Raw genomic sequence first — 14,285 nt, 5'->3', positions numbered from 1 at the left:
TCATTCCGTATGTCAAGGGTATCGCCGAGAAATTCAGACGCATCGGGAATCGTTTTCAGCTTAGAACAATCTTCAAAACGAAACATACACTCCGGGGGACATTAATGAAAACTGGACCCAGTAGAGATGCCCAGAAAACGAAGCAGTGTGTGTATAGCATCCCTTGCGACTGCGGCAGATGTTACATCGGTGAAACTAGCAGACCCCTAGAAGTACGCATTAAGGAGCACAAATATAATATGACACAGGGTTTGCTGGAAAAGTCTAAATTGGCCCAACATGCATACGAGGAAGATCACAAAATTCTTTGGAATGAAGCGAAGGTCTTGCAGATCGAACCCAACACCACATATAGAAGATACAAGGAATCAGCCCACATGTCTCTGCTGGACCATCCAATCAGTCAACCCAGTGTGGATATCTCTCCCATCTGGGCCCCTGTCATTACAGCAGAAATCAAGAGACTACAGCGACGTCAAGTGTAGTTGGTTTGGGTAACTATTTGTTTCATATGTTGGTACCACAAGGAGTATTGCTTCTCTTCCGGTATGATTTCATTCACGATATTTCTCTGGTGCTAAGCCTCAAATTAGGATATCTTCAATATTTCTTAGCTCCCACAGATGATTTTGTTGTGCTTGTATACCACAAGGAGTATTGCTTCTCTCCCGGGATGATTTCATTCAAGATATTTTTCTCTTGGGCTAAGCCTCAAATTATGTTAGCTTCAAAATCTCTTAGCTCTCACAGACGGATTAAGTTGTGTTTCTTTTATGAATTCCTTCGGAAATCGGCATAGTTGTCCGGAGATAGGGGCTAGCTCTGTCTATTGGACCCAACTGAGTAGGTTTTACCTGAAGACGGGGACAGATTCCAGTTCCCGAAACGTTGTGTTTTTAATAGAAACTAGACTGTTTTTTGGAATAGACAGGATGATGGATAATGTCCAGCAAAATAATAATTGTAACAATTTACCATCATCACAAACTTTTAGACAAAAGACAACTGAAACGGCTATCAAAGAGACTATTTCAGAAACTGAAATGCTGTGAACAAAACCAGTGATGGGAAATGACGTCATATTTTGGCACTAAAGAAAAGTGGTTACACAGAATTAGAAATTTCTTTTCGCTGCAGTTCCGCATGCTTGGTACACACATAAGTTTTTGTAGTGCTGGTACGAATTAGCTAGCGCTTTGATATTCACAACTTGAGGTACTTAAAAAATTACTGACAGTACTGAAATTAATATCAATATTTTTCTTCCATTGTAGGGCATCGCTGAATTAAGTCTTTAATGTTTCAAGGGTTTGTTTATTTTATCTCTTTCGAGGACATGATATTTGGACACATCGAAAGGTAGGAAGTGAATTCAACAGTAATTATTAGGAAAGAAATTTAATTACGCCTTAATGGATTAAAAATTATTTGCAAGAATTTTACGAGAAATGAAAAAAACTCCATGTGTACTAATTATTGAGTGAAGTGTGAAAAACATATGCAGAATCTGGGGTCAGAAAAATTCTGTTTTGTTCTACTGTATTCATTTCGTAACACCAACTGGGCGCTTAAAGGAACGAAGCTGTGTTAGCAGCAGAAGCATACACAAACTAAGGTTTAATTCACCGTCAGGGAGTGTTACCTCGATCACCTGCTTACTGAGACAACGGAAATGACCAACAGAGCCAGCGTACGAGTGTGACTGATCTACTCTTTTCCTTGCTTTCTAACATTAATGCACTTACATGTTATACAAGTTACATTTTCCTATTTTCTGGGAGATATTGCATAATAATTGATCTCTGAGTCAGGAAAATAATTATTAATTCACCCTTAAGAAAGACTTGCTCCCGTATTAGAGAAGTCAGTCAGGAATGAAAATTTTCTTTGAGGCTCTGCTCGTGAATGCAAAAAGTCTGCCTAAGACCAAACAAATATAAACATATAGGCTTAGGAAAGCCTTTCAACCACGAGTGCGACATTCTGTGTTTCAGGACTGTAAAAGCAGTGATCTTCCAGCGATTTAAATTCATCTTTGACAATTATTTCCTGCGTTTATTCGCAGGATATTCTTCACTAAGCTACCTTTGTTGTAGCTACAGGAACAATCTTTTACGCTCCTGAGTTATAAATATAATAACGGATTTTGATAATACGATATTATCACTTGAAATTGATTCTCATGTGGGCCAGCTGCTGATATGCTCGTAGGCATTAAGCAATCCAAGTTCCTTGCAAAAAGTGAGTAAAGAAAAATGGTTTCACGAGGGAAAGTGAAGTGTAACTCTATATGCAGGCTAATGAACTCAGCCTTCATGTAGCTGAAACCAGTAACTGAGGTCATGTGAAATATGACATCAATTTTCAGAGCTGTCGGCCCTCTTTTTTTATTATTCGAACTTTACTTTCAATTGGCACGTCCGTTCGTAAACTCACGTACATCTCTTGGAGTACAGTAGTTGCTTACTCCGTTCCTTGTATTTAGTGTTATTAAATGAAAAAGTGCTTCAAATAAGTGTTCTTTCGAAGTACAACGAAAGAACAGCTAAGCTAGAAGTTCAGAAGAGAAGTAATATATTTTCACGATGTATGGGACGTGACTAATAAAATCGGGGTTTAGATTGGATGATTGTATTTACTGATAACTCCATGTCAAGTCACTCGTAATCACAAAAAATTACAATAACTCACAATGAATCGTCAGCCGAATTGATCAATTCTAATCTGGCCTGATCTCTTTCTAGTCTTATCTAATCTACGATTTGCTCCATTCTAGTCTGTCATTTGCTGCCTTCTCCTGATCTGTCAGAGTCAGAGTTACTTTACGACGGGCGGTTTACCGCCAATCACTTCGTCTTGGCCATAATCCCTTTGAGACTCACGACCAGTAATTTTATTTTCCAACTGAATTCTTGCAGTTAAAGTAACATCCCCTCAGACGAGAGATTTGGATCTGTCGTTTACAGTTACTGCTGGCTCTCGCCAGCTCAGTCATTCTCAGATCCAAGTCCAACGGGACTCATGACCATATTTTACTGTCTCAGGTTCGAGACTCCATCTAACTGGAGGGTCAGGTACCTATATTTATATCCCCCAGGAACAGGGTGACCTGTTTATACCCCCAGGAACTGTGTTCCAACAGAAAACAACTTTCATTTCCGTACTGAAGGAAAAGTCTGTGTATCACACAACGACGGGCTGGTTTCTGAGAATCCATCTCCATGGAAACGTGTTTATCACTCAGTGACGTGCTGATTTCCAGAAATGTATCTCCATGGAAACGTGTTTGCCGACTCGTTCCCCAGCAATGGATTTACGTGTCACAGCAACGTCCATATCTCAATTCAGATTTCTTCATCAGTTTAGAAGTATTCCAACTCATTCATACAAACAGTGAAAGTCAATGACAAATATCTGGGGAGATATAATATCGTTAGATGTTCCGAACTTCTCGAATATAATTTAGAAATTTGGCGCAATCCGGATGTTAATAATTTTAAACAACAAACAAAAATGTTATATAATTATTCGTCTCTCACCACACAAAATGCAACATGACTACCATTTTATTTGTCGTTCGAATTAGAGGAAAGCATTTATTAATTTCGCATGGTTATTGTATTGTCACTTTTCACACTTTAATACGGCAATTAAACATAATCCAAATATTTAAAAAGATCAGATATTCCCATATGAGAGTTTATACAGCGAGGAACTAAATCTAAACTATTATAAAATATAAAACAATTCCGTCCAGTCACACTGGACGGAATTGTTTTATCTTTTATATTATTGCTAGTGTGGCGGACAAGAAAGAAACAAATCAAATAAATCTAAACTATGTTTCTTTTTGGGGGGGCAGCTCAGATAATAGCTCCTACTAATTTGCATGAAGATACAGATAAACTTTTCACCTTTTATCGTCAAATACAAAAATCTCCTGCCGAATTATACGTAGGTCGTACCGAAAGTCATGAACAAATTTTTTGCATGCAACCTGGGAACAGCAGACGAAAAAGAGTATTGTGGTAGGTGGAACCAGCTGTTGTGTTAACCTTGAATATATTGTGACGTCAATAGCTTGCATCACGTGACCAATATCACTCCTAACAAAATGGTCGACAACCATATGTCGTTTCGCCAGCGTACTGTCATCAATTACTTGTGAAAGAGGAAATCCCTGCTGCAGATATACAGATAAAGGTGGAGCAACGGTCTGGATGGAATGACCACAAAAGGATTATCGGAATACGTTCTTCAGGCTAAATTCTAGAGCCTACGACCGAGTAAGACTGGAAAAGACAAAATGACTGCATCAAGGCCTGATTTCTTATACGGCGAAGTGAAGAAAAAGACGAGGGAGAAGGAACATGAGCAGAAAAAAGAAGAAAGAGGGAAAGTGAAAATTTTGAGTTCTACATAGGAGTCCTTGTGTTTTATTTCTATGCTCTCTGTACGGTTCCACAGATTTTAACGAGGTTGATATCTGGTTGTCTACTGGTAAAACAACACAGAAATTACATCATCGCAGTTATGTATGTTACTTTTCCTTCCAACGTACAACGTTATAAATATCTTAAATATTATGGGGAAACGCCCATGAATGGCAGGTCTTGAAAATACATCTCACAATTTACTTCAACATGCGTCCAACTTATGTTCACATCTTGCCCTTTTTATACGAAGTATACGTAATTACCTGTGCATGAACTGATTCAAAGTTGTATGTGATTATGTGTAAACACTTGCGAAATCTCAGCAAAAATTTTGAAATTGCACTCAATAAAGGACGATGACTGCCGATGTCAGAGCTGCGCAGTCTCTATAAATTGGGAGCCACAAACAAAACGTCCTAATTACGCTAAGAGGCAATGGGCGTTTGTCTTACTATTGCAAGGCATAATAATTTTAACATTCAGTGAAGTATAATAATAATAATAATAATAACAGTAATGTTTGGGGCACGCGGTAGCGTAGTTGGTTGAGGCCCTATGCTAAAAGCCGGAAGGTCGCGGGTTCAAGTCCTGATGGGGTGGATTTTTTCAATTGACCTATTCCTTCCAACCTCATTACGGCCTTGGGGTCTACTCAGCCACTAACAGAAATGAGTACCAGGAATGTTCCTGGGGGTAAAGGGCTGCCTGCGCCTAAGGCTGACAACTTTACCGCCATCTCTGAGATGATTTGTATGGAGAAAATATGAGAGCCTCGACGTCTCACAACCCTATGGGCCTGCATGGTCTGTTAGAGGCATAGCTTTACCTTTGTTTAATATTAATGTCTAATATATTTGTAATTGGAAGTAAGATCTGATAGTGTTTAACTATTTTACAATCTAGGCACAAGTTTAGCGCTCTAGTTTGTGAGCTAAACTGAAGTATTTGGTTTTTCACAGTCTGACTCCCAGGATCTACGTAAAGAGTAACTTGAAAATATTGTGGCAATCTTATGCAGTGTGTACAAGAATTTGAGCAATTGAAGAATTCAGGAATAAAAAACGTCTTTTGAGAGACTTGAGGTTATGACTGCTGTGGCCTTGAAGAGACGGTACGCCATGTAGTCTGTAGATGTTTACCGATATTTCAGACGAACATCCTACCGCATGAATACGTTAAAAAAAGATTTTATATCTAGATATTGTGGCATATTTACCTGATCTTTTATACCTATTTTAATTCCCTAATTTTGAGAATGAAAGGTAGACACAATCCTTTTAAAATTAGAAGACAAAATTGACTATTAAATAGACTCGTCTTTAAATGGGCATATTTCATTTACTTCCGCACTTCTGTGATTTTGTTACACATCCGATGAAAATCTCTCTCAAGAAATATGAAATTTTATCAGTTAACATTTTCCAAAAATTTAAGAACACTTTTACACATTATTTTCCTTTCGTAATATCAATAATATGTGGATTTTGGGTTCAATGAACGTAGATGTAAAAGGTATATACATGCAAGTGAAGAAATCGATCTTGTAGAATATTCATGTAACATCTCGTCGAGATCAGTTTTCATTCAACAGAACTTATCACTGTTTTGGTTGCAAGTGATAAACGATTTCCTTCAATTGGCATCTATGGCACTGATATGCTTAATGCTATTCCTCACAACATATCTCCAGGCTTTTTCAGCAGTTTTATGTAAAACAAATATAATATGATTATATGAATATGGATCTTGGTTTACGTTCAAATCTGTTATCATTGGACGTGAAGTCTGGGCATGGTATCAACAAACGGGCACCAACCGTATACATAAAGAATTCCGTCTTATGTGTTATGGCGCCGTGTAGATATTGATTAATCCTACGTTTCGGAGGAACATATCGCCATCATCTTCATGTTATAAATATCCGCGAGCGAGGAACCAAAGTTGAGCAGGTGGCTGCAGACTCAGTCGATATGTTCCTCCGAAACGTCGATTTACACAATATCTACACGGCGTAACATCCCAGAAGAAAACATTCTTCATAGTCACCGCCGTGAAAACCTCAGATCTTACGTATAAATAAACATTTACGTTGCCAACTTCTGTTGTTTTGATTGCACACTTAGTGACATGGAGATATTTGAGATCGAAAATGGGGAAATATTTAATTAGCATTAAAAAGTTGTTTGATGGGCACAGGAAACCTCTGCAAATCATGAGATCGGTCGGGGGGAAAATAATACAAGAGGGGTCATTGGTAGTGATACAATTTGGGACCCACTGTTTAGGATAATGTTATTTTGTACGAGATGCATTTCGTAAAGACACACATATTTCTTGGTGTCACTTTCATATAACGTATACTAGAAACATGGTAGGAGCTCAAATTCTGTAAATAGTATCCCTCCTCAAGACTCTAAATAATTATTACATTAGGGTCTATCGAAACGGCACATGAAGAATGATTTCAAAATAAAGAATAAATCGAATCTCTCCTACAAATTATCTGCATGAATGGTATTCGTGGTGAATGTGAAAATTTTGAGCCATGTTTGACAAGTCTTATTGGAACTGATGCAAAAAAGGGATAATTGTTTTACATGTGTATTAACTTATGAACACTTGCAGCCTCGGAGCAGTGAGTAAGACATTCAGTTCTTTTTTTAACGTCGCTGATAGTGTCGAGGCTCTAAGTTGATGATTACTGAATACTGAGGAGGAGGTGGAAGGAAAATTTCCTGGGGAAACCGAAGCAATAGGAGAAACCTGCCTCAATATCCATGCAAAATTTCACATGACCTCATCTGGAATCAAACCCGGGCCGCTGCAGTGGAAATCCGGCGACTAACCGCCTGAGCTATGACGTTGCCCACTAGAGCAGTTAAAGGGAAGTGTATTCGTTGTTATTCCCAGAAATCCTTATTACGTAATCAGTGCATTTCCTTGAATTTATGACGTATATTATGGTCTATCCTGTACCTATAGACGTGGTGTTGAGTCTAACTTCTTAGAAGCCACGCACACTGATTATGGGTTCTGCGACTTACGTCACGAATAATAGGTGTCTGCATCGCTCACCTGTTTATTTGCCTCTAGAGAACGCACCCAAACCACCTCAGATGCTGAAGCACAGATATGTAGAGTTTCCCACAGTACTGCTCGGATACTACTGAGGTAATTCGCAGCAACCATCTAACACACTGAGAGTGGCATAAATCTCTCCCCTCCAGACTTTTACACGGCCAGCCCCGTGGTCCCGTTAAAGGTTAAGATACTATTCGGAAACACTGATATTAAAACCAGTTTCAATGAAACCAAATTATGAATACGATCTGGTGGTTACCGTATGTTACAACTTGATTTTTTTGTGATGTTATACGGGCCAAATATTATTTTATTGCTGGTTAATACACTTGCCAAAGTTGATTTTAATGCCATTTTATTTAATGCATAATCGAGTAATTTTATCGTATAACGTAATTTTTAATGTTTAAATATTATTGTCGAAAATTTCGTTCGTGTGTCAGAGCACTTCATTTTATATTGTCACGTGTATTAGTGACTTGTAGACGGGGTTTGGATTGGTGAATCGATTTATTGGATATTCACTAGTCTTAACTACAATTAATAATACAACTCTCAATATTATTTCAACTATAACACATAAATAACGCCTGCTTACACCAGTCGTTGCTAAGTAACGAATCTCCACAATGGCTACGCTTTTACAATGCCTTCACTACCCGTTTCCTGGAAACAGATTTATAACACAGGAACTATAACAGTTTCATGAATTACACACTCCAAATATTATATATAAAATCTTTTCTTTTCAGCTATATTCTTGCAACTAAGGCTTTACTTCACAGCCTCCCGTACAGAACAGAATTCTCAACTGTACTCTGTACTGCTCTTTCCATGACGGTTTGGTGTACTTGATTCATAGCTTCTCAGCTACCACTGACTTCTTTCAAAGTCAAGTCAAAGTTACTTTACAACTGGCAGTTTACCGCCAATCAGTTCGTCTTGGCGTCAGACCCCTTGAGGTCCACGACCAGAGATTCTTTCCAAACGAACTCTTGCAGTAATAGTCCTTATGTAATATCCTCTCTGACGAGAAGATGGGTTTGTCTCTTTTTATGTCAAAATCACATTGCAAATGTCGGTCGGTCCGTCAGTCAGTATATCTTGGTGTCGAGCCCCATCTGGAACTCATGATCAGATATTTCTTGCTGTTGACATTTACGGTCTTCTTTATGTGGGGCGCCCTCCCTGACGAGAGGACGGCTCTGTCATTTGTACATGCTGCTGGCCATTTCCAGCGCAGTCTTTCTTGGATCCGAGTCCCAAGGGACTCGCGACCATATTTTACTGTCTCAGATTTGAAACGTCCCTTTTCGTCGCCTCCTACAACTCACAGGGTCACGGTGGAGGTATTCTGGAACGTCTTATAATTTCTCGGCACAAGCCACATAGAAAACCTATTCCATTCTTGTATTATAAAGCAATTGAGTAGCAATGAATTATAATGGCGTATTCCTTATTGTTGTCTGTATCCTTTGCTGCAGGAATGCTTACGGAGTCGTTGCCTAACAATGATGACATTCCTCTATTGTTATAGAAATGGCTCGTATGTTACGTTAGTTATTTTTCTCTGAGAATGCTGTTGTAGCCAGTAAGCCCTTTTCTTTCTGCCGTGTGCTAAAATAATTATGAAAAGTTTTGCGTCACCATAATCCAGCGAGGTGAGTAATAGTTGAACTACGTCAAACACAAACACGAGACCAGGCACACGCAGAGACCTTTACATTTCTAATTGTTGTTTCTAAGCAAACACTAAACACAGACGATAGTTTGGAAAGATAGTGAAGGTTCTGACCATCAATGCAAATTTAGTTAATCTTACACGCTCTCTTCTTTAATACGCTTAATACTGTGAATATTTTTCATCAACTGGAGTGTACGGTGGAAAAGAGTTTTATAAAACACTGGAAAAGAATACGAGCCCGGATAAATCAGTTGGTACAGCGACGGGCTATGAGCTGGACGGTCGGTGTTTGATTCCATTCACAGGCTCTGTGGTCCACTCAGCCTCCTCTCCAATGGGCACAGGGTGTTGGTTTCCCAGGGGGAATAAATTGACAGAAGCGTGAAGTAGACCACTGAATTCCACCCAGTGCCGAGGTCGAGAATATTAGAAATATAACTCAGCTCCCTTCATGACTAAAGAGGCAACTCCACTTTTGTTTTTTCACAAATAAAATATGGCGTGAATATAATTTCTAGATTTTTTTTTCTATAATTTTTTAGCTTCGTTCTCATTTTTAAGTTGAAGTTTCAGCATCGAACTACAAGGGGACCTCATACGGCAGTACAAATATTTTACTGGTCACCGCTGGATTTCTAGCGAGTGTCTCTTTTTTGCAACCATTTTGACATGTGGGTATAATGACATTGTACATTACCCTGTCGCGTGTAATCATTTCTTTCATTCTTACGATATATTTTTCATGCAATGTATTAATCAAGTGATCAACTTAGGCGTCAATCTGTAGCAACAATATCATAAATTTTTCTGTCTCCGTTTTATATATTACTTGATTTATTAATTATTATTTTGTTGAACGATGAAGATTAAATCCGTAAATTCCTCAATTCGGTGAAGCCACATTGCCAGTTCTTCATTTCTTTGTCCTTAATATATGACATTGAAATACATTTTATTAAGTTCTGTATTAAATGTTCGATTCCCGATGAGGTCATTGGATTTTTCAATTGACCTAATCCTTCCAGTCGCACTATGGCTCTGGGGTCGACTCAGCCTCTAACAGAAATGAGTACTAGGAATATTCTTGGGGGTAAAGAGCGGCCGGCACGTAAGGCTGACAAACTCGTCGCATCTATGAGCCGATTGTCTAGGATATGTGGGAGCATCGACGTCTCACAAGCCTATGGGCCTCCACGGCCTTTTGCAGGGATAGCTTTACATTCTTATTTGAAACATTTTTTTAAAAATAATTAGTACTTAATGCATCTGACGAAAAATTAGTTCACGTTTACATGCAACAGTCATTGCTAATTGAGTGCCGATAACAGATATGTCTGTATTACATGAATGTCACGTTCAGTGAAGAACACAAAATCGTAAATATCCATTTTTTCTGCAGTTATATGAGTACGTTTCATTCATCCATGTATCTAAATAAACGGAGATTTTGGACTATTAGTTTTCGATCAATAGACGCTGTACTCCACTCAAGGTGCAACCTCATAAACAATCAAAATATTATTCTCTATATATCCGTGCAACAGAGTAAGCCAAACCCCCTTCATCAGATTACAGCATTCTTCCATGCATATTACACGTATATCCCATTCAGACTGCTACTCTTTCTGCCAGATATGATGTTCTGGTGATACGTTTTATGAAAATAACTGTCTTCTGAGATGTGACAATGTGCAGACGGCTAGAAATGTATATATATTTCGCAGAAAGGCTTTACCTCAATCTACAAGTAGAACTGGCTTTATCCAGAAGATGGTAGTAGCGTGTTCCTCGGAAAGATTTGTAAATTTCTATAAGAATATATGGCGTCATATCCAATGAGTGAGTAATGTGCGTTTATTTAATAAACTAATATCTCTTTGAGGAAGAAGCCAACGCTTGGCATTTCCGGTTACGTAGCTCCCTATTGTTGATTCACGAAACTGAGTAGGTAAACACAATGGTGATATGTAGGATTTGTATTCCTTCCAATATCGACCACAGTCTCTGTGGAGAACTCCCATNTCTTATCGTATGCTCATTCAGTGTAACTCTATAGGCGCGTCCACATTACTTGTGCTCATGCTCATCGGGAGACTCGTCTGGCTTTTACTTGTGCTCGTAAATCTTAGTCCACACTCAGTTGCTGGCCAGGCTTCGGCGCGTGAGGATTCGTATATTTACTCGTAGTGTGTATAGGCTGTAGTCGTATTTTAATTTATTGGTTAGAGTTTTTAAATTAAAAACTAAAATTTGCTTGTCTCGTAAGTTGTCATATCGTCCATATCACTTGCGAGCATAGCGAGTCACACGAGCACGAGCACGAGCACGAGTAATGTGGACGCGCCTTAAAAAATATCTGCAGCTGTATAGATTCGTTAGATGAAATAATCAGCACGTTACATCATATGGTATAGGTACGAATATTCTTCAAGCAGCATAACAATTGATTAAAGAGAACGGCACAGAAACAGCAATTTAGTGCTGACCTCGGCATTTGAATAGCATTTATGACTTACGAGACTAATTCAAGCATTGTACTTTTTTATATCCTGGGAGTGTGAAAGTAATGTTAATTACAATGATTTCAGAGCTGGTCACTTCTAGACATCCTATTTTCTTGTGCGAACCCAGAGACCCAAATTATAGTCCCTCGGTTTGCATTCACTCTCGGAATCACACGTCTGTCATAGGTTTTGCAGATAATCCCATACATGTAAAAAAATTAATTACGTACAGTAATGTTATTATTATAAATTTTATTTACGTAAGACCAAGACTTAGGTGAATGGCTAGTATTAAAATTAATCTTAGGGAGATAGATTCGGTCCTTACCAACACATTCTATCGGGCTCAGGATAGGGACCAATGGATGGCTCTTGTAATGAACCTGCGGGTTCCATAAAATGCTTGGAATTTCTTCAGTAGCTGCCCAATTGACGGCTTCTCAAAAAGGGCTCAACTACATGAGTGAGCGAGTACAAACACTTACTTGTCTTTGTTTGTGCAGATTTTACCTTTATGATTTTTACATCTTCACAGCCAGATTCCGCATGTTATGTTGCTTCTTCATGACTCAGCTGTGACTGGGGAAGTAAAGTAAAGGTATCCCTGTAACAGGCCGTGGAGACCCATAGGGTCGTGAGATGTTGAGGCTGCCACATTTTTTAGAAAATCAGCTCACAGATGGCGGTGAGGTCAGCCTTCTGCGCCGGCCGCCTTTTACCCCCAGGAATATTCCTGGTGTTCATTTCTGTTAGAGGCTGAATCGACCTGGGGCCATAGTGTGGCTGGAGGGATTAGATAAATTGAAAAAAAATCCACCTCATCGGGACCTGAACCAGCGATCTTCCGGCTTGTAGCATAATGCCTCAACCAATTACGCTACTGCTTAGACCCCAGCTGTGGTAGGGTAGAATAATTAATTCTACAGGTAATGGAGAGCTCTGGACTCGTTTAGTTAGCACTGAAAATCTTTGCTGTAATCTAGTTTGCCTTTAGTACGAAACCCCGAAGCCAAAGTTCAAAGGAATGAACAGACGCCATAAGCATGGAAAACATTGATAAATCTTTTTCTTCCTGGTGCAGTATTAATCGGAATAGTCGTTGGCAAATAATGATAATGTCACGAAGGAATCATTTCGAATGGTAACAAAGTGTGGGCAAATAACTTGAAGTGTTCCAAGGAAATAAACATCGCCAATAAATGTTTGGAGGATGCATCCCACTTGCAATGTGGTGCAGCCCTGGCAGATCAGCAGAAGTTCCATTCACATGTCACATGAACACTTAATTCTTTTCAAGAGGTTACAGTATTACATTCAACTAACTCCTGAGGATAATGTAATTCTATTAGGCGGATAGATAATTATATCACGGAAAGTCATACTTGAAGTTCAGCGTTCGTTATTGTTGCTCCATTCTCGTTACAGAGACCGTCATTGTTACAGGTTTCTCGTTATTTACCCAAGTTCCTCCACGATAGTGTCTGAAATAAACCGTGGTCGCTTCACGCCTAATATTTCATATTTTATGTTTCACAAGCATCTTCAAATTCTTTGCTTCAGGACTGTAATCTACACAGTTCTGAGAACATCGTCAAAGAAAGAAGAAGAAGAACTGGTGACTAGACACGTTTGATTGGCATTGGCGTACATTATATTTTTTATTTCACAAAGCATAGTAATAATTAGAATTTTGCGTATTTTATATGAATAGCTATTGCTTACTTATATAATCCGTTCATCTTATACATTTACCGTGTCGAGGTTGTTTTATTTTGATAATTTTACAGACTGTATGACTCCTTGGACAAGTGATCAACTTGTCGTAAGGCCTCTACCTAAACACAGGACAACACAAACACAGAATAAACATATACATTTACCAATACATCCATGTCTTGTGTAGGATTTGAACCCACGATCCTGGCTTCCGAGCCAGTGAAAACAGTTTTAGTCCAATTGGATGCACTCGGCACGGCGGCCACTGATTGGCCTATTGTACCTGTCCCGGGCGATTATGATGATGGAGAATTTGGTGGAATGAAGATTGGCAAGAAAACCGAAGTACTCGGAGAAAACCCGCCCCAGCGCCACTTTGTCCACCACAAATTCCACTTTACCAAACCCGGGATCGAAGCCAGGCCGCTCCGGTGGGAAGCCAGCGACTAACCGCTTGAGCTATGGCGCGGCCACTAGTACATGCCTTAGACAGCTCGGCTGTCGTCACAGGCTGAATACCTGTTAAAGTAAAATAAAACAGCAGAAAACCTTCTCTCAAAAATATAATCTTCTCCATATTGTAAACTATTATTTTTCAGGAAATACTATGACCATATGATTTAAGGAGATATTTATCTAAGTCATTATATTTGTAAGGGTGTCGAAAAGCTACTGGTACGTCGCAAATCCGTGTTAGTTTTAAAATCCTCATAATAATATTTCGTTCCCATATGCCAAAATGTTTCATTACAGAATATTTCATCACGCTGTTTATGTATCTCAGAGCGGAATGACAGAGGAAACTTCTCCGATTCTTACAATCATAGAAAATAAGTCTTTTTCTTTGTCACGTTGGTCAATGAC

General features: G+C 38.9%; 1 protein-coding gene across 1 annotated transcript in view; it reads right to left on the bottom strand.

The window, feature by feature from the left end:
* LOC111871401 (scavenger receptor class B member 1) overlaps window positions 1-7,576 on the bottom strand; it is a 69,914-nt gene extending 62,338 nt beyond the window's left edge. Inside the window, exon 1 of the mRNA XM_023864489.2 lies at window positions 7,512-7,576. The gene's annotated coding sequence lies outside the window, so the exon portion shown is untranslated. The remainder of the gene's footprint in view (window positions 1-7,511) is intronic.
* Between the last annotated feature and the right edge of the window lie 6,709 nt (window positions 7,577-14,285).

The sequence above is a fragment of the Cryptotermes secundus genome, unplaced genomic scaffold (genome assembly GCF_002891405.2).
Source record: "Cryptotermes secundus unplaced genomic scaffold, Csec_1.0 scaffold236, whole genome shotgun sequence".
Taxonomy (NCBI): Eukaryota; Metazoa; Arthropoda; class Insecta; order Blattodea; family Kalotermitidae; genus Cryptotermes; species Cryptotermes secundus.
This window is presented reverse-complemented; position numbering and strand designations above follow the sequence as displayed.